Source organism: Gossypium hirsutum, chromosome A06, assembly GCF_007990345.1.
Source record: "Gossypium hirsutum isolate 1008001.06 chromosome A06, Gossypium_hirsutum_v2.1, whole genome shotgun sequence".
Lineage (NCBI taxonomy): Eukaryota > Viridiplantae > Streptophyta > Magnoliopsida > Malvales > Malvaceae > Gossypium > Gossypium hirsutum.
In genome coordinates, this window is record NC_053429.1 from 78,239,983 (window position 1) to 78,260,848 (window position 20,866).

Here is a 20,866-nt window from a genome sequence, read left to right on the forward strand (position 1 = left end):
TAACTACTGGCAATGTGTTGTTGTCTCCCAAGTATGTGTACTTTAAATGTAATGACAAAGGCTTCAACACCAAAGTAAGGGGGTCCTCTATAGAAGGTCGAGTGGTTTAAAAGAACGCTTTAATAAATTTAAGGATTCAAAACTCCTCATTCCTCCATTTTCAAGTTTCTCTAAGTTCTTCAATCAGTTCCTCTTCATTAAACTCAACAGAGTTTGCTTCATTATTAGGATTATTGTAACAAAATTTTGCCAACTCTTCCTTCACTATTGTATCAATAATCCCAATGGTATTACAATCTTAATCTGTATCTGCACACTTCATGGCATCAAAAACATTAAAGGTTATCCACTGGTCATTAACTTTCATTGTTAATTCACCTATTTGTACATCAATTAATGTTTTACCAGTGGCTAGAAAAGGTCTTGCAAGAATAATTGGTACCTCTTTATTAGCTTCACATTATAGAATAATAAAATCTATTGAAAAATAAATTGGTCAACTCTTACCAACACATATTCAATTTTAACTTCCGGATGTGCATAAGAACGATCAACTAGATGTAGCGTGACAGTTGTAGCTCTCGCCTTCCTAATTCCTAATTTCCTGAAAACAAACATAGGCATTAAATTTATGCTTGTACCTAAATCACATAATGCCCTTGCCTATGTAATGATTTTCAATTGAGCAAGGAATAGTAAAACTCAATGGGAACTTCAATTTCGATGGTAATTTGTTCATCAACATTACTGTGCACCCTTCAGTGAGAGCAACAGTTTCAAATTCCCCTATTCTGTGCTTCTTTGGCAATATGTCCTTCATGAACTTTACGTAATTAGGATATTGCTCTAATGCTTCCACCAGTGGTATATTGATATGAAGTTTCTTTAGGACAACCAAGAATTTTTTGAATTGAAAATCTTGCTTAGATTTCTAGAATCGCTGAGGAAAAGGTGGCGACGGCCTTCCTTCAACTTGTTGATGTTGTTTTGCCATGGCATTCTTATTGGCAACACAAGCTGGTTCTGCTTCAACATTTTTTTATTTGCTATTCTCAATTGTAAATTGCTCCACTACTAGCTCTGAATTTGCCTTATGTGTGAAATCTAAGTTATCTTCTTCAACAGCGACATTATTAACAACTCCAAGTAGTTGAGTGCCACTTCTGAGTGTAATGGCCTTACAATGTTCCTTCCCTTGAGATATTGAATTTTTAATATCAGTCGAAAATTCCCCTTGCAGCTTGAGTTTAATGCATTGGCAATTTTCCTAACTTGATTTTCTAAAGCTCTTAAAGATGCAGCTTGAGTCTGTATTACAACATCGTTCTTGGCCATGTATTCCTTCAATAGAGCTTCCATAGATGAAGATGATGATGAACTTTGCTAAACATTTTGCTATGGCATAGGTTGATTGTATTCAGGTGGTGCACTTAAGATATTTTGTCAACAACATTACTGAAATTTCCCAATCCATAATTACTCTAACTGAAATTAGAATGTTGTTTCCATCTTGGATTGTATGTATTGGAATATTGGTTATTATTTCGATTAAAATTTCCCATTTAACATACAGAAGCTAGGTTCAATAAGCATTCATCAAAAACATGATCTTCCCCACAATAAACACATGTTAATTCTGCTTCTTTCATTTCCTGTACTACTGTAACACCCCAAACCCGGTTTAGAAGTTAGGCCCGAATCTAATGTGACACATTGAAGTGTTTTTCGAAAACCATGTTTTCATTGAAAACCTTTCTTATTTGAAAACTTGAGTAAAATCCCAGTTACATTAGTTTATTTTATAAAGTGGTACATTGAAAAGTTATTAATTCTATTCCCAAAATTTCTTTTAAGTTACGAAAACTAATTTTAAAAGTAACTGATCTAAAAAAACCTAAAGTTAAAAACTAAGTTGCGAAACCGTTCTGATAATGTTGCAAAAACGTAGTGTTGTTTAAAAATAGTTATAAACCGAAGTAAATAAAACCAAAGTTAAAATCCAAAAACTTTAAGAGGCCTTATTACAAAATTTGAAAACCCAAAACATAATCTAAAACTTAAATAAAGTCCAAAGGCAGTCGTGTGGCCATCTCCGAATCCCTAAAAGCACCGATCCTCCTAATGCTGGGGATTACCTGCACAATTAAAAAACAGGGTGAGTTTATGAAGACTCAATGTGTAATCCCCTTACTAGAGTAGCAATCAGTATATAGAACAGAAACCAGAATAGTCTGGGCCAAAGCCCTTTTAACAGTAATAGTACAGTCCAGTTCAGAGCATACGTGGGCCGAAGCCTACTACAATATCATTTGGGTCACAGCCCATAATAGAATAAATTGGGCCTAGCCTGAACCAATAACAGAACAAGTGGGCCTAAGCCCAATACAGTGACAGATTTCATAAACATATATGCAACAGTATGAGGATGCATCCCACCCCGATCCAGCCAACACACCATCCATACCAACCCTACACTTACGTGGGGATAAAATCGACCCACCCAGCCAACACACCAATGTTAGCACCGGTTGCGGCACTAACCAAAATCGCAGCAAAGCTACTAGTATATATGCGGCTCTAAGCATTCAATAGCGGTATTATAATTGGCACAAAGCCATCGGTATTTGTATTATGTTTGGCATATAGCCATCAATGATGGTAATATAATCGGTACATAGCCTTAGGTAAATATGATCGACACAGAGTCATCAAGAAGTATGTTAGGCACATAGCCATGAGTAAATACGTTTGGCACAAAGTCATAGTCAAGATGGAACAGAGCCATTTTTAGGTTGGCACAGAGCCATAATCAAATTATGCATCTTTAAGCCATTTGTCGGTCTACAGTTGTCTTATGCGACCCGTGCGACCTTAACAGATCAATATTGGGTCTACGATCGTCTTGTACGACCCATGCGACCCTATCAGAACAGAACATCCTCCATATCAATGTCCCAACCCCATGCAATATGTCATGTATATCATGCTCAATCATCACGCGTATATGCAAAATGGCCATACTCAGTAACAGTCATTTCAACATATATTAAAAGCATATCAGTCATACAACCACAGTCAAGTCAATTGAAACGCAGTCATTCATTCACAGTCAAATCAGTTATAGCCCAAGTTAGTCATTTACCTACAAGGGCAAAACAGTCATTTTACTCTTTAGGGCAAAACGGGCATTTTACCCTACAAAGGTATTTCGGTAATCCTACCCTACAGGGGTATTCTGGTAATCCTACCCTACAAGGGTATTCTGGTAATCCTACCCTACAGAGGTATTTCGATAATCCTACCCTACAGGGGTATTTCAGTAATCCTACCTCATAGGGGTATTTCAGAAATTTCACAAATCGAGGGTATTTCGATAATTTTACAAATCAAGGGTATTTCAATAATTTTACAAGTCAGGGCATTTCAATAATTTTACAACACGGGGGTATTTTAGTAATTTTACAAATTGGGGGTATTTAGGTAATTTTACAAACTGGGGGTATTTTGGTAATTTTACAATTTGAGGGTATTTCGGTAAATTTACAAACTGGGGGTATTTCGATAATTTTACAATCTGGGGGTATTTCGGTAATTTTACAATTTGGGGGTATTTTAGAAATTTTACAAATCGGGGTCTTAACGACCTAACAGATGGTCCACCGTTGCCTCGAGTCACTTAAGTAACCTAAACAGACATAACGGTGTAAATGGGCTAAGGCCCATTCTCGACCCAAGTGGGCCCATACACTCGTGTGGCCCATTTAGCCCCGAAACAACCACAGCTATGCGAACGTCACAGTCCAAGCAACACTTACCGCATCACATACAATTTATCCGTGTGAGGCCAATGAGCCCATTGGGCCCACACGGCCCATTTAGCCCAACGAGGCCTAGAATAGCCGAAGAGCACGAGAGTGCTCGTGGTGGCCTCTACTGTAATATCCCAAATTAGGGCCTAATCAGAATAGTGGTTTCATGACCACAAATCTGGGATAGACCTAATTATTTTATAATTATTTTCATGTTTATGATATGATTTCATGATTGTGTGAAAATTTCGTGATGAAATCCTATGCCTAAATTGCTTAAATTGAAATTAGGGACTAAATAGAATAATTTGCAAAATTTGCATTCTAGGAGTTTTTAGTATGAAATTGCTTTGGAATATTAATTAGAAGGTCTTAAATAGAAATCTGACCAATTTCTAAGTCTATGGACAAAAATTGGACATGGATGGAATTTTTGGAAAGTTTAGTAGTAAGGGCATTTTGGTCATTTGCATATTAAATGAAATAAAATGGGAAAAATAACACAAAATGATCATCTTCTCCATATTGTTGCTGCCAAATTTTACCTCTCCCCATAGCTAGGGTTTCTTCAACTTTTAAGCTTCATAGTAAGTGATTTCATGCCCCGTTTTTAATGATTTTTATGTTTTTGAAATCTCGGTAGCTCGAATTAACTTATGCTAGCAATAATTCAACCTAGGGTTCATATTTGGAAAAATACCCATAGGTGAAATTTTGTGTATTTTGGTGTTTTATGATAGAATATGAGGTTTTAAATTATGTTAGACAACTTGTGCTACTCGGTTTTAAGCGAAAACGAGTAAAAGAGCTTAATCGGTAAAAATACTTAATAGTCATAAGTACATGTTAGAGTGTGAATTTGATGTTGCCATAGAAGAGAAAAATGATCAGCATGTCATAAAACATAAGAATAAAAGATGAAGTTTAATCCCCGAGCCTAGGGGAAAAAGTTTAATTATGCAAAAGTTTAGGGGCAAAAATGTAATCTTGCCAAAGTTCGTATTAAATGCTGTTTTGATGAATGTATGTATTAAATAAGATTAATTTGGAACTATAGATCAAGAGAAACAAGATTCAAGTCGCGATCGAGGGAAAAACAAAGTTTATGAAGAATAGGCTCGATTGCTAATATTTTGTATCGAGGTAAGTTCATGTGTAAATGTAGTAACATAATTGTCATTTTGATCAATTTAATGTTGTCTATATGATATGATGCTTATTATTATCATGAAATGTTATGTTTTGTGGTTATTGTTGAATAATATGTAATTATGTGAATTACTTGATGAGTATGAACTATCATTGAGTATCGGTTCCGATATTCCGTGGAAGATGGCAAAGATGTGAGATCGAGGAAAAAGCCCGTTTGAACCTTAGGAATAGATTAGAATACAAGTGACATGTCACTAGGATACTTGAGTTCCTAACTCGTTGAGTTGAGTCCGAGCTCGTGAGATGTAACTAGGCATCCGAACTCGTTGAGTTGAGTCCGAGTTCACTTATGGATGCGAACGCTCGAGCTCATTGAGTTGAGTCCGAGTTCACTTATGGGCGGGTTACATGGTAGCTTAGCTACATAAGTTCCGCAGGCTATTAAGTTTGTCTAGCTGCGGGTATGGCACTTACGTTCATGAAATCCGCGTATTCGAATTATATTCCGATGTGTTCAACGGGTGAATCTTAAGTGAATGAGAAGAATGCCTAAAACGAAAGTGACATATTGGTAAGTGTGGTGAATGAGAAAATTTGACAGGTATGTGCTTAAATCCTCGGGTTGAGAACTTGGTATGATGAAATCGTAGAAAGATATTAAATGCAAATGAAACATGAATGTCTTGGTGTTATTTATGCAAATGATGTTTTATGTGGAATTTCATGATTATGTTACTTGCTATTTGCATGTGAACTTACTAAGCATCTATGCTTACCCCCTTCTTTTCATTCATTGTAGTTGTTGACAAGCCGGCTTGAGAATCGTGATAGGTCGAAGATCCGTCCACACTATCCGAAAGCCTAAATTGGTAAAATGGCTTGTGTATTTTGAATGTGGCATGTATGGCAAAATACTCACTTTGTGTAAATGATCCTATGATATGGCTATGGTTTGGTAATAAAATGGTTTGTAAATGATTAGCCCATTGGAATGGCCAATCAAAGTCATATTTGATGTTATGTATGTTTAAAATGCGATTTAGTCCATGAAAATCTATAGTAAATTAAAATTTGCTATAAAACAGAATCTAACAGCAGCAGTGATGTAAATTTGAAAAATCACTAAAAATAGTATAAATGGAATTAAATGATGAGTAAGTTATGAAAATTTAAGCTTGATGAGTCTATTTTCATATGGATGGAACAAAACAGGTATATGAGTTATATTTTGTGAGATATTTAAGTTTTAGTGGAACAGGGTCAGAGTGATCTCTGTATCCCCTGTTCTGACTTTAAAAATTCACTATAAATTGTAAAAAAACAATTAGGAGTTTTATCTTACATGTATGAAATCCTTATTTAGTATAGTTTTATAAGAAACAAACTTCATAGTCATTGAAACTCTTTACAGGGAGATATCTGATTTGTAATACACAGGGGTCAGAGTAGTCAAACCCTGAAACAGGGGAGAATTTAACTAATAAACTGTACTAATTGGCTCGACCAAAAATTCTAGAAAAGAATTAGAATATATATATATGAGTCTAGTTTCAGGGAAAATTTACAGATCTTAATTTTGAGTTTTGGCATTCGAGATATGAATTTTTAAGCGACTGTGATGCAGTTGGCTAGCTTGTCTAGAAATTTTAAAAATAATTTGTTTGAGTTGTTAAAATAATGAATTAAGTTTAGTAACACCTCAAGCTCGACTTTGGAGACGGTCTCAGGTACAGGGCGTTACATCTATAGTCTAACGCCCATGTTCATGGGCTCGGTTCATCACACGTGTGATCGTACGCCCATGTGGCATTATACGCCATATTTTCAGCTTTTCGGCATTTCACTAATCCACAGTCATAGCAGTTGAAACAACACATATTTTCGGCTTTCAAACGATTATCGAATACCGCATACAAATACACAAACTTTCGACTTTTCAGCCGATCATCAAACATAGCATACGGTTACACACCTGATCACGTAGCGTACTAAGAATTCACGATCGCCAACGCCTATATTCAAACATAACATTCAGTTAATCACTAATCAAATAGTGTTAGAAAAACTCTTAACAACCACTTAACCGAAAGATCGACTACCACTTGCCTTGAGTAGATCAGTCGACTTTGATTTGCCTACCTAATCCAAAGTTTGGTGTCGTCACCCTTCCGCATCCTGGTGGAAAGTCCCGAACCGCCGATGTAATACCCCTACCCGTATTCATTGCTGGAATAGGGTACGAAGTATTACCGGAGTTTACGAATTAATTTTTTTCTTTTTTTTAACTCAATATAACCCCTTTATAGATATCTAACCTTCCCTGAAATTTTAAACCAAAAACAGTCCACATCAACCAATCCAATTCAACATATTTTCAAGATAAATTCATGCATATTTATAAAATAACGTCATCACATACCCAAAACCAGGTTTGTTAACCATACCAATGGCTAACTCTACATTCATTTCACAGAATCATTTACTTCATTAGCTTATACATGCCATTGATCTCCAAAATAAAGTTTCTTTATATACTGAAATAATATATACTATGATTGATGAGCTCATTAATACCATGATTTCCATTTCCTTATATATATATTTTTCATATTTATCCCGTTGAATTTCTTGGAATTTTTGATGGATTTTCAGAGGTACACTTTTAGTGTACATTTCCGGGTCCGTCAATTCATATTCATGTGCGCACATTTCCATTTCAGAGAGCACACTCCCACGAACCTCATCCTTACAGTGGGATTACCAGTCCAGGCTAAATCCCTTGTAATATAAACTTATAGAGTATTGTCGGGATTACCAGTCCAGGCTAAATCCCCTACACGACAATTACTCTAATGAGCTTGGATCTGAATTACCAGTCCAAGATAAATTCAGACCCTGATTCGGATTACCCATCCGGGCTAAATCCATTTTACACATATTTTTCGGAAGGGCTATATCAGGATAGGATCACCCGTCCGGGCTAGATCCTTTTTATCGTCAATTCCTTTTCAAATATCCATCAAAATTTTCTTTCATTCAACTGAGATTTCTTCCTCTTTTATCAAATATATCAATGTTTCATAAATTTTCATACAATGAACTTTCAAATCATATTCACATCTATAATAGCCCAAAATTGGGTCTAGTTGGAACAGAGGCTTCGAGACCAAAAAATTTGAGATAGAAATAATTATTTTATGATTATTTTGAGGTCTATGATATGATTTCATGATTGTGTGAAAATTTCGTGAAGAAATTCCATGCATAAAGTGCTCAATTTGAAGTTAGGGACTAAATTGAATAAGTTGCAAAACTTGCATTCTAGAAGTTTCTAGTATGAAATTGCTTTGAAATATTAATTAGGAGGTCTTAAATAGTAATTTGACCAATTTCTAAGTGATGGACAAAAATTGGACATGGATGGAATTTTTGAATGTTTAGTAAGGAAGGACATTTTGGTCATTTGGTAATTAAAAGAAATAAAAAGGGAAAATAAAGTCAAAATTGACTCATCTTTTTCATGGAGGCTGAAATTAGCATGGGGGAAGCCATGGCTAGGGTTTTCAAGCTTTCCAAGCTCAACAGTAAGTCCGTTCTAACCCCGTTTTTTAAGTTCTTTACGTTTTTGGAATCCCGGTAATTTGATTAAGCTTATTCTAGCAATAATTTAAGCTAAGGTTCATATTTGGAAAAATACCCATAGATGAAATGTGTTTATTTTGATGTTTTATGATAGAATATGAGGTTTTAAATTATGTTAGACAGCTTGTGCTACTCAGTTTTGAGTGAAAACGAGTAAAAGGGCTTAATCGGTAAAAATACCTAATAGTTATAAGTATATGTTAGAGTGAGAATTTGATGTTGCCATAGAAGGGAAAAGTGATCAGCATGTCATAAAACATAAGAATAAGGGATGAAGTTTAATTCTCGAGCCTAGGGGCAAAAGTGTAAATATGCAAAAGTTTAGGGGCAAAATTGTAATTTTGTCAAAGTTTGAGTTAAGGATTGTTTTGAATAGTACATTAATTAAATAAGTAAAATATGATGTTTTAGATCCCAAAAAATGAGATTTGAACCTAGAATGATAGAAAAATCGAAAATTGGGAAAGTTGGTAAAATGATCGTTTTAGTATCGAGGTAAGTTCATATGTATAATAAACATTAATTTATGCATGTTTCAATTCAAAATTGATATATTTATTATAATTTCCGAGGTGTTGAAAGTATGTAAATTGGTATGATAATAATACAGCAATAATGCTGTAATTTATATTTGAAAGTTAAATTTAGTGAATTAATTGAATTATGTTAAATTAAATGATTATGGTGCCAAGTTTATGAATTGATTTAAAAATATGTCTATGGTACATGAAGTGCATTGAATTATCATGCATAAATGTGATTTCTATGATTATGGATATTATGGGAAATTGTAAGTTCATATGATTTTTAATAAGGCAATGTGTAATTTAATGTTATTGCCTTGATATTAAATGAGATGTGAGTTTATATGTAAGTAATACATCAATATTACTTGTATTATGATATTTTATAATAATATTGGAAATATGTTTGTGGATAGTTACTTGATTGGTGAAATTGTTGGAAAAGAGAGAGAAATCTCGGTTGAACATTCAGAAAGATTGAATAATATAGATGGAACGTAGCTAGGTTACATGTATGATGCTGAGTGCACATCATGTGTACAAGAGAGCTACAAGACATTATGATGTAGCTAGATCGCATGGGTGATACTATGTGTACACCATGTAGACAAGAGAGCTACGGGATATATGTAGCTAGGTCGCATGCGTGGTTCCAGGTGAAGGACACCATGTAGACAAGAGAGCTACGAGATAAATTGGCTAGGTCACATGGGTGGTACTGAGTGTTCACCATGTGTACAAGAGAGCCGAACTATATGATGGGTGGAGCTATGTATCGAGGATTGATCCGAAGTGTTCAACGGGAGACTCTCTATGTATTGCTTTGTGAGTTTTGTGATGAATAAGTGCAGGAACTTGGTTATGTGAATGATGTGTTCATTAAGTGACCAGGATGTGGTAAGGTTATAAACAAGTAAGTTATACATAAGGATGATTTTATGGTGACCTTGTGATCATGGGCCTATACTTGTGATGTATGAAATGTGGTGAAAATGATTTGTGATATGTATGTTAAAATGAGGTTAATACAAAGAAAGTGTGAAAGAGTGAATTAGCAATAAAACTGTTTTGGACAGTAGCAGTGATGTGATTTTGAAAAATCACAAAAAATAGTATAAATTGAATCAGAGACCGAATGAGATATCAAATTAAATCTTAATGAGTCTATTTTCATATAAGAGAAACAGAGAAATAAAAGGAGTTCTATATGTTTAGATATTTATGTTTTTGTGAGACTGGTTTAGAATGATTACGTGATCCCCTGTTCTGACTTTGGAAAATTACAAAAATTTGGATAAAAATAATTAGAGGCTTAAACTTATATTTTTAAAATCCCTAATGAGTCTATTTTCAAGATAAATCAACAAGAAAATTATCTAAGTTCTGTACTGTGAGATAATTAATTTTTAGTGAAGAGAGGTCAGAACTATCAGAAAGTGAAACAGGGAAAATTTTAATGAATAAAATGTACTAATTGGCTAAACCAAAAATTATAAAAATTTTATGGTGGAAAGATATGTGAGTCTAGTTTCAGGTGAAATTTACGGATCTTAATTTGGAGCTCTGTAGCTCAAATTATAAATAAGTAAGTGACTATGACTCGTGTGGACAGTTTGATGTGAGCATTTATTAGTAAATTGTGAAATCGTACTTACAAGAATGCTATATACATTAAGGATGTGGAATGGAGAGGAGGAGGAGGAAAATAAATATATGTGGAATACATGAAACTATGGTATATGAAATATTGATATAATGAAATAAATGATATGTGTTTATAAGAAAACAGAAAGAGAATGATATGTATCATGACATGTATATATATATGACTAGTCTCAATGTAATGCTTGTTGGGTATGGGTATTTTATAAAGATATGATCTAGTTTTAAATATGAATGCTTGATGATTAAGCTGAAGATATTTGGTAAGATGATAATCTTGGTATAAATGTATAAGTGGTACTATAATAAACAAGGTAAAATGAGTATGAGAGACATGTAACACCCCGTACCCGAGACCGTTGCCGGAGTCGGACACGAGGGGTTAACGGGCTTAATCCACTTATTTTCACAGTCCATTTGAAAATTTTCCAGACAAGCTGGTTACTGCGTCACTGTCGCCTTAAAAATCATATCTTGAGTTTCAAAACTCGAAAACCAGTTTCGTAAATTTTTCCTGAAACTAGACTCATATGTTCATCTAAAAATTTTTTTCTAAAATTTTTGGTCGAGCCAATTAGTACAGTTTCTTAGTTAAAGTCTCCCCTGTTTCAGGGTTCGACTACACTGACCTTTGCGCATTACGACTTGGATATCTCCCTGTACAGGGTTTCAATACTGATGCCGTTTGTTTCTATAGAAACTAGACTCGAAAAGGAATCTATACATATATGGCATGACTTTTAATTACCTCTGGCTAATTTATAATGAATTTCCAAAGTCGGAATAGGGAATCCAGAAACCGTTCTGGCCCTGTCTCACGAAACCTTAAATATCTTATAATATACTGTTCATATGATTGTTTCGTTACTTTCCTATGAAAATAGATTCATCAAGGTTCGATTACATAATTTATTCACTATTTAATTTCATTCCTACTATTTTTAGTGATTTTTCACATTCACGTCGCTGCTGCTATCAGCATCTATTTTTAAGGTAGACTTTACCTATTACATAGTTTCCATGATTCAACTAGCCTTTTTGCATAAATAGCACAAAATATGGTCATGATTAACCATTCCAATGGCTAATCGTTCCCAAACATTTCCATACCTCTTAATGAACATCATACAAGACGATTATAAAATTAAGCTCAAAGTGTATATAAGCCATTTTCGCATGGCTATCCAAATTTATACAAAACCAAAGGGTCCATGACCAACAACAAAAGGGGTAGTCTTATACATGTCATTTCAAAGTTCAACCAAAAGTGTACCAAAAGGGGCTTTGATAGTGTGGGCGACTTCGACTTCGACACTCCCGAGTCCGATAGCTGACGAACCAAAATCTATAAAACAGAGATTCAAAGAAACGGAGTAAGCATTTAATGCTTAATAAGTTTTGAGCAATGGAATTAGGCTCAACTGAAGTATAGCATTCATATAACTAAACGGATAATTTCATATACACATATATTCTCAAAAATCAGTCCTACTTCACATTTCCAACCCTTATATTCATACATAAGGGATCAACTTAACCAAAAACCGGAAGCTCCTTAATCGACTGAGCGAATGCTATTTAAGAGGAATCAATTAATCCAATGCATGTACAACACATACCTCGTTGTTGAGATTTTACGAGCGTATTAATTGAAATTATTACAGCAGATCGCTCATTCCCAAACTCAAGTAATCTTCGGGATTTAGCCGGATATAACTACTTGCGCAAGGCCTTCGGGTCTTAGCCCGGATGTCGTCACTAGCATAAATGCCTTCGGGACTTAGCCCGGATATAGTCGCTAGCACAAATGCCTTCGGGTTTTAGCCCGGATATAATCGCTAGCACAAATGCCTTCGGGTCTTAGCCCGGATATAGCAACTCGCACGAATGCCTTCGGATCTTAGTCCGGTTGTAGTCACCTAGCACAAAAGCCTTCGGGACTTAGCCCAGATATCATTCGAATAACCATGCACATATATCAATAAATCATGACACATCCATATTCCATTTTAATTACCAAAGCTCAAACACAAAACACTTATCACACTTACAAATTTCGGCTCAATAGCCACATACAAAGAGCATGATTTTGATTTACTCAAGACATAATCTAATCGAATCATAATCTAAGCTCCATTACTCGAAAACTTACCTCGGATGTTGTCGAACGATTTCGGCGGCTATTCGATCACTTTTTCCTTTCCCTTATCCAACTTTGGTCCTCTAAGCTCTTGAGCTAATTCAAACAAATTTAACTTATTAAAGTCTCATTATGCTAGCTTATGGCCGAACATGACAATGAATTTGATGGGTCATATGGCCACCTTTAGCTCAAATACAAAATGGTCATACGCATTTTTAATCACATTAAGCAATTTAATACAATTCATTCGAACATCAAAAGAGAAGCTCAAGGTACTTAGCCCATATATACATTAGACATTAGAGTCACATATGTACGAAATCACGAATTGAATTCAACATATTAGCTAATATTCCCCTTAGCCGAATTTTCTAAGTCAAGATAAAGCCATCAATATGCTTACCTAGGGCCGAACATACACATCAACTTATGTACTCATTCATGTGGCCGAACATGCATGTCTATGTTGAGGCCGATTGCAACACTTAATACATTCTACAAGTATGGTCACTTGTATTGACTAAACACCATTTTGTTTCAAGTTCAAAACTTGGCCAATACACATACATACACTAGTAAATCAAACACTAACATTTGCACTTCACCTTACTACCATTCCTCATCCAAATAACGTGAACAACAACCATATTTCTCTTCTACTTCCTACCATGGCCGAATGCATCACAACACCGTACCATTTCAATTTTGGTCATGGTTAAACAAAGAACGTAATGTCTCACTCAAAAATGCTAAAAAGAAGATTCAAGAATCATCAATCCACCATCACATGCATCATTACAAAGCTTCACTTTTAGCATGCAAATGACATCAACACAAATCCACCTTAGCCGAATATCATCTCCATGACATAGTAAAGATTTGAACCATGGGCTAGTTAGAACTCAAGCTAACTACTAAAAACATGCATGAATCTCATGGCACAACATCAAACATACCTTAGCCTAGTTACATGCATGGCCGAACCTCTTCAACCTTTCTTCTTCCTTTCTCCTTAAAGTTTTCGGCCAAAGATGTTCAAGGATGAACACTTTTTTTTTTGTTTTCTTTCCTTCAACTCACGGCAATAGGGGGGAAACAATCACACACATTCTTTCTTTTTTTTTTCTCATCCTACTAACACTAATACTTTATTGCCCATGCTCTTTATTTTATTATTCCTTACATGAAGCATTAACCCAACATGTTTATGACATGTTTTAGCCATAACATTTTGTCCACCCTCATGCTCATGGCCGGCCACTACTAATTAGGGGGGAAATTGACATGCAAGTCCTCCCTTTTGATTACATGCACTATTAGATCCTTATAGATTAGCCTATCACATTTCAAAAGTGTCACACAAGTCCTATGTACTACATTCACATGCAATTAACTAAATCGAAGCTTAAAATTTTCACACATTCATATTCACATATTTTAGACCATAAATATCATATTCAAATAATTTGGTGACTCGGTTTAGCGGTCCAGAAGCCGCTTTCCGACTAGGGTCACTATAGAGCTGTCACAAGACACATGTATGATGACATACAAATGCTATATTTTTGGTTTAATTGAGAATATTTAATCACATTAAATGAATGCCATGTTATATGATTTTGATTTTGTATAAGTGTGTAAGAGATTAAGGTTGACCAAAGCTTGGAAAATAGCCTAGGTATATTCCACACAGGCAGAGACACGACCATGTGTCTCAGCCGTGTATGGAACACGACTTTGGGACACGGACGTGTGGAGCTTTAAAGCATGAAATTTCCAAAATTTTCGTAAGTTCTCGGTTTAGTCCTGAACCCTTTCTAAAGTATGTTTTGGGCTTCGTAGACTTAAATAAGGGACTATGTGTAAGTGAATGAATGTTTTGAAATATGAATGAAATTTTATGGCCCGTATTTTAGTTTAATGTTTGTATGTTTGTCCGGTAATGTCTCGTACCTTATCCCGGCCTTGGGTACGGGTAAGGGGTGTTACAACATCAATAACATACATTTCAAGCATTTAAGAATATAATTCAAGTTACATGAACTTACCTTGATACTTGTTCGTGTAAAAAAATCTACTAATCCTGAACTTTTTCCTTTCCTCGATCTAGCTTCGTATTTGAATCTTATGGATCTAAATAAATAAATTTAATTATCAATTTAATACATTTTATGTTCATATGCAACAATTTCTATAATTTCATTATTGTTATTTATAGTTTATTCAAAGCTGTCTATTTGAGTCATAGTCACTAAATTATTTATAACTCGAGCTAAAGAATTCAAAATTAATATCCGTTAATTTTTCCTGAAACTAGACTCATATATCTTCTTACCATAAAATTTTCAGAATTTTTAGTTTAACCAATAAGTACAGTTTATTCTTTAAAGTCACCCATGTTCTGCTGTCTGACAGTTCTGACCCTTCTTCACTAAAAATTAATTATCTCTTCATATAGGATTTATATGATGTTTTGGTTTGTTTCTATTGAAAATAGACTCATTCAGAATTCTATACATATAAATTTAAGCCCATAATTATTTTATTCAATTTTTTATTATTTTTAAAAGTCAGAACAGGGAAACTCGAATTCATTCTAACCTTGTCTCACAAAATTCATTATATCTCATGATTTACAGATCCATTTCTTACATCGTTTCTTCTATGAGAAACTAGACTCAATAAGCTTTAATTTTATATTTTTTTAATCTTCTAATTTGATTCCTAAAATTTATGGTGATTTTTCAAAGTTAGTCTACTACTGCTGTCCAACATTGTTTTAGTGCAAGCTGTTTATTACCATTTTTCCCCTAAGCTTTTAATAAATAACAATTTCATCCCTACTCAATTAGCCTCACAATTGAGCTGATTTTTCTCAATTAACACTTTATTCTATCACCTTAAACTAGTTTAAAACCTTTAGGGATCAAAATTTCAGCAATAGACTTTAATTCCAAACATTTTCACAATTAGGTCCTAAAAATCAATTTCTATTGAAATTACCTAATAAAATCATCTCATAAACAAATTAAAGCTTTAATTTCATTCTATTTCATCAAAAACTTACAGCACTCAACCATGGTGACTTTCAATTTCATCCATGAAATCAAAAACTAATGAATTTAATAGTAGGACCTAGTTGTAAAAGTCTTGGAAACACAAAAATTGCAAGAAAAAGGCAAGAATTAACTCACTTGGTGCAAAAATTATGGAATACTAGCTTAGAGAACCCTCCTATGGCGTTTTTAGCTGCTGGAATTGAAGAGAAATGAAGAGAAATCTAGATATTTCCTATTTAGTCCTAGTTTTATTTAGTTAATTTTACAATATTCCAATTTTGCCCTTAATTTATCAATTTTCCTGCTGATTTCATGCCCTTGCCGTCCAGCCCAAATAAATTTTGGGCCTAATTGCCTTTTAAATCCTCTCTCATTAGACACTTAAGCTATTTAATCATCCCATCCACTTTTACACCTTTTACAATTTAGTCCTTTTCATTTAATTAACTATCCAAACATTAAAATTTCCTAAGGAAATTTTAATACCACATTACTAACATTTCATAAATATTTATAAAATTATTTCCGACTCGTTTTTAAGAGATAGAGGTCTCGATACCTTATTTTACCCAATTTCTTCAATAATTTCTTTTTCTAACTAACCACTAAATCGGTAAAATTTTTCTATCAATATTTTCATACGATTTTCCTATCATATCAATTTTCATGCAAAAATATTTAAATAAATTTCTCCTTAAATCGGATTGTGGTTATGAAACCACTATTCCGATAACCTTGAATTTAGGCCATTACAGCCGACACCCTATGCCGCTTAAACCTGGGAGTAGAGGCTACGCGCTCAATCTCAGCCTACACCCTTGCTATCACTTTATCGCTTGCACCCGCTTTTCCCATCTAAAGTTCAATTAGCAGAGGTTGCTTACCAAACCGAAAACAAAAATGGAAAGAGAGCGAAAAGGGGTTTGAGAGGGAAAAGAATTTGAGAAAAAGACTAGATTTAACCAAAGGTGTTTAGGAGAAAAGGAATAAGATATTCAGCTTTAGAGGGAAAGAGGAGAAAGGGAAGCAAATGGAGAGGAAGAAAACAACAATCGGTTGCATCAATGGTTTGATAGACTTGGGAGTATTCGGCCACCAAAGAGAAGAAAAGAAAGAGATGTCGAAGAAGGGCAAGATGAACAGATTCGGTAGGCTGTAAAGGGAAAGAATCGGTCACTAGAAAAACAAAAAGAAAATTGAATACTTGAGTGGCACCCACCAATTCGGCTAGAAAGGTGAAAAAAAAAGAATGCATGAGAGGTCACTTTTCAGTATATGTTTGGCAATACAGAAAATTGAGAAACACATAAAAAATGAAAACGAGGAGAACCCGAGAAATGGCACAAAAGAATTTGGCTTCTATGAAACAAGAGGTCCTATGACCGAATTTGCCAAGATGGGGAGTTCCACATTCGGCCAACTACTAACTCTCCCCTTAACCCCCCATAATCCACTCCTACAATCTCTCAACCCCGCGATTTGAATCACTTTCAAACTCCTCTAAGTCCATATCCCTTAAATCTCTCCCCTAAGACCAATTCCACAACCACTTAAGCAGAATTCTATTCCAGCACAACCACTAGGCGGCACAGCTGCAAAATAAGTAATCCATAGCTCACTTCAAGTCTTGAACCTTTAACCTCCTTGCCATACTCCTAACGCCACCTTGCCACTAGACCACATGCTTCTTTATGTCATAACTTAAACCAAAATATTAATAAGACCTTCCAGTTAACGCCAAATTCAATTTAAGGAAAACTAAGATTTTTGCTAAAGCCTAGATTTGAACTCAAGACCTCCTAAAACACTCCCAATGACTCCTAAATCACATAGCCAGTAAAGCAAACACACAATTAGTGAAATTTTCTCGCACAACTAAAATCCAATTGCTCCGATACGCAAAGCTCAATTCTTCTAGGCCAAATTCGGGGCGTTACAACTACAACCAGTCTCTTTAATGTTTTGATCATATTAGTTAGGGATGATACCTAAGCTGTTAATGAAGTGATCACATCAAGATCCATAGCTCTAGCAACTCTTCTACCAGCACCCACTCTTGTAGTTGGACATTGATAATCATCTTTAGCTATCCTTTCCAGAATCTCATATGCCTCATTATACGATTTATCCAGCAAAGTCCTATTGGCAGATGAATCAACTACCATTCGTGTATGTATAGTAAGTCCATTATAAAACATTTCTATTTGTGTCCAGTGTTGGAAACCATGCATCTGGCATTTTCTAAACAATTCCTTGAATTGCTCCCAAGCTTCATTCAATGTCTCATCTTTAGATTGTCGAAAAGATATAATATCGTTCCTCAATTTGGCATTCATGTTTGGAAGATTATATTGCAACAAAAACCTTTGATAAAGTTCATTCCAAGATGCCACTATTCCTGACGACAAAGCATTCAACCATGCTTTGGCACGATCTCGCAATGACTAAGGAAATAGCTTGACTCTTAGGGCATCTTAAATAACTCTCTACTGCCTAAATGAATCACAGACCTCCAAAAAGAGTCTTAAATGCAGCCCCAGATCTTCAATAGATAGTCCACTAGATTTTCCTACCATTTGTAGCATTTGAAACATCACTGGTTTCAACTCAAAATGCTGAACTTTAATATGTGGCCTAACAATCCCTAGATTCAAATCATCCAAGATTGGTACTACATGTTCTCTAATGGGTCTGTCTCTATCATTTATCACACGAGGAATATAAACACCCCTACCATTCGGATGTAGTAGATTTTCTCTACCTGGATCATTTCCAATCCATTCCATCTCCCGCAATTCTTTTCTCATTCTTCTCAATGTTCTCTCAATTTCAAGATCAAAATAGCACTCTTCATTCTCGCAAATGCCTCTACCCATAAACTAGCAACAAACCTCTAAAAGAATAAAAAACAATAAAGTAAGATAAAACTTTTAACGCCAAACTTTTTATTCCTGCTTTTGTAAAAAAATTGACACAACTGTGTATCTGCTTCAGTGATTAAGTGTTCTGGGTATGTGTGAGAGGTCCCAAGTTCAAGCCTTACCTTGAGCAAAATTTGTTATTTTTGGAATTAACCCTTACCCTTGGTGAGTGGGTTTATTTTTAATTTTTTGCTATTGGATATCAGAATGGGCCTGCTGGTCTGGTGGTTAGGAGGTGTGTGGGTTTGTGACAGCCCTAAATTGACCCTAGTCGGAAAGTGGTTTCGAGACCACTAAACCGAGTCATAAAAATAATTAACCGTCATAGTTGATGCTTATTATATATATATATGCATGTGTGAAAATTTCATGTTTGAATTTTGTTAATTGTAAGTGAATTTTATTAAATAGGACTTATGTGAGAAAATTTAGAAATGTGCTAGGCAAATGTAAAGTGGCCTATTAATGCATGTTATGAAAATGATGGGTTTGCATGTCAAATTACCCAAGATTTAAGCAAGTGGCCGGCCATGCTATGGGGTGGAACATGTTGTGAACATGTTGTGTTAGTGTTTTATGTTAGAAAGAATAAAATAAAAGGTTAGTAATTAAGTAATGAAAACGTGAGAGGTGATGAAAACAAAGTTGTCTCATCCATGCCCCCCCTCCATTGCCGTGAATTGAAGGAAGAAAACAAAGAAAAAAAATTTTCATCTTCTAACATCCTTGGCCGAAAATGCTAATAAGAAGGGGGAAAGGGAAGTAAAATATTCGGCCACTCCTTCTAGTCTTGAACAAGGTATGTAATTCATGGTAGCTTTTGAAATTGTTGAATGTATTAAGCTAGTTACTAAGTCCCTTAGTTGGCCCATGTTCAAATTTTGAATCTTGTTGGTAACATGAGCAATCGGTCATGAGAAAATGTTCAAGAAATGGTTATTGTTCATGTTATTTGGATGAGAAATGGTGAGTTTTGTTGTTTCATGTCAAGTTAGGTGAATGATGATAGATGAGTGTTTGAACTATAAAAAGAATCATAGGTGAGCATTAGATACTAAGGGAAAAGAATCGGCTACCTTGTTATGAGCTAGGGTCGAATGTGAGTTTGGTTGTGTTTGAATATTACATGCTTGATAGAATGGTGGATGAAAGTGCCGAATGTGGTCTTTGGTTTGGGCATAAGGAATAATAGTATGCATAGGTTTTGGCTTTGGTAGTACCTATGTAATTATAATTAGTTCATTTTGATGGTTCGACTTGAGGTGATAAGTGAAAGTTTAAAGGTTTGCTAAATTGTCTTTGTCATTGCCGAATGTGTGTATAGTTAAAGAGAATTTGTTAAAGTTCTTGGTCAATTGATATTGGGTTAATGATATGTGTATTCGGTCATAAAGGTGCACATGAGGAAATGTTAGATTAATGGTATTAAATTGCTTAATGTGATTAAAAATGCGTATGACCATTTTGTATTTGAGCTAGAGGTGGCCATATGACCTATCAAATTCATTGTCATATTCGGCCATAAGCTAGCATAATGAGACTTTAATAAGTTAAATTTGTTTGAATTAGCTCAAGAGCTTAGAGGACCAAAGTTGGATAAGGGAAAGGAAAAAGTGATCGAATAGCCGTCGAAATCGTTCGACAACATCCGAGGTAAGTTTTCGAGTAATGGAACTTAGATTATGATTCGATTAGATCATGTTTTAAGCAAATCAATATCATGCTCTTTGTATGTAACTATTGAGCCGAAAATGATAATGCTTGATAAGTGACTTGTGTTTGAATTCTAGTTATGAAAATGAAATATAGATGTGTCATGACTTATTGATATGTGCATGAATATTTGGATGATAACCGGGCTAAGTCCCGAAGGCATTTGTGCTAGTGACTAATTCCGGGCTAAGCTCCGAAGGCATTTGTGCGAGTTACTATATCCGGGCTAAGTCCCGAAGGC

At 34.9% G+C, this 20,866-nt stretch overlaps 1 non-coding gene across 1 annotated transcript; it reads left to right on the forward strand.

Moving 5' to 3' along the window:
- Nucleotides 1–18,211: 18,211 nt before the first annotated feature.
- On the forward strand, nt 18,212–18,318 carry LOC121231189 (small nucleolar RNA R71). The gene has a single exon (XR_005929256.1). It is a non-coding gene; the product is annotated as a small nucleolar RNA R71 (small nucleolar RNA).
- Nucleotides 18,319–20,866: the final 2,548 nt, after the last annotated feature.